Source organism: Sinocyclocheilus rhinocerous, unplaced genomic scaffold (assembly GCF_001515625.1).
Source record: "Sinocyclocheilus rhinocerous isolate Xijiao unplaced genomic scaffold, SAMN03320098_v1.1 scaffold1952, whole genome shotgun sequence".
Classification (NCBI taxonomy): domain Eukaryota; kingdom Metazoa; phylum Chordata; class Actinopteri; order Cypriniformes; family Cyprinidae; genus Sinocyclocheilus; species Sinocyclocheilus rhinocerous.
Genome location: NW_015650723.1, coordinates 66,623 through 67,796, shown reverse-complemented (window position 1 = coordinate 67,796; position 1,174 = coordinate 66,623). Strand labels below are relative to the sequence as shown.

Here is a 1,174-nt window from a genome sequence, read left to right as displayed (position 1 = left end):
GTGTTAGAACGAGCCGTTTTAGGGGGCGTGGCAGAGTCTTAACTTTGATAAAGAATATCTCTTTGGTTTTGAGACTTTAGTCTTTGCAACTTCAGGGATCTTATCTATGCACAATCAGCTTGTAACACTCCAAAGAGAAAGGAAAACTTGAAATCGCATCACATGACCCCTTTAATGTTCATAAATGGAGTATATATTTAATATAAGGAAAACACATTTTCCTATTTGAACTTTTATATAGTGTGTTTTCTATAGAGTTGTTTCAAACACCTAGTTTAAAAACCTTTTAACTGAAATTATTTTTTAGAATAGATAATTTTTTTCTCCAAACTAAAACATTATAATAAAAATATAGGCCTATATTATAATAATAAATAAATAAATAAATAAATAAATAAAAATAAAACCTCAGAAATGTGTCAACTATATAATGAAAATTTGTTCATAGGACAAGAGTATTTTTCATATTTGCGGGTCATGATTTAAATTGTATTTAAAATGTTTAACATTAATTAATTTTAACATTTGCCACCCAAAATAATGGTTTGACGTTTTTGTAGAATACATCTTAAAGGGGTCATATGATGCGATTTCTATTTTTCCTGTCTCTTTGGAGTGTTACAAGCTCTTGGTTTCGCTGAAGCACCTTTACAGTCTCAAGTCTTTTTTGTTTAATGCGACAAGCTTTGATCATCATCATTTGGCAATTATCTGCCATTCTTCTCCTCACCTCTTCACCTCTCAAGCTCTGTCAGGTTGGATGGGAGCAAATGCACATTTTCAGGTTTCTCCAGAAATATTTGATTGGGTTCAAGCTCAGGCTGTGGCTGGGCTACTCAAGGACATTCACAGAGTTGTCTATAAGCCACTCTTGCTGTATGCTTAGGTTCATTGTCCTGTTGGAAGGTTAACCTTCTGCCCAATCTAAGGTTCTGAATGCTCTGGACTGGGTTTTCATTAAGGCTAACTCAATATTTTGGTGCATTGAGCTTATCTTCTACTCTGAAAAGTCCCTCAGTCCCTGCTGCTGAAAAACAGCCCCACAGCATGAGGCTGCTACCAGCACACTTTACTTTTGGGATGGTACTCTGCAGGTGATGAGCAGTGCCTGGTTTCCTTCAAACATGATGCTTAGATTTGAGGTTCATCAGACCAGAGAATATTATTTCTCACA

The 1,174-nt window shown here is 35.3% G+C and overlaps 1 protein-coding gene across 1 annotated transcript in view; it reads right to left on the bottom strand.

Annotated features, from left to right (window-relative positions):
* LOC107712539 (cystathionine beta-synthase-like) overlaps positions 1 to 1,174 on the bottom strand; it is an 18,902-nt gene that overhangs the window by 8,197 nt on the left and 9,531 nt on the right. The gene's annotated exons all lie outside the window — the stretch shown is intronic.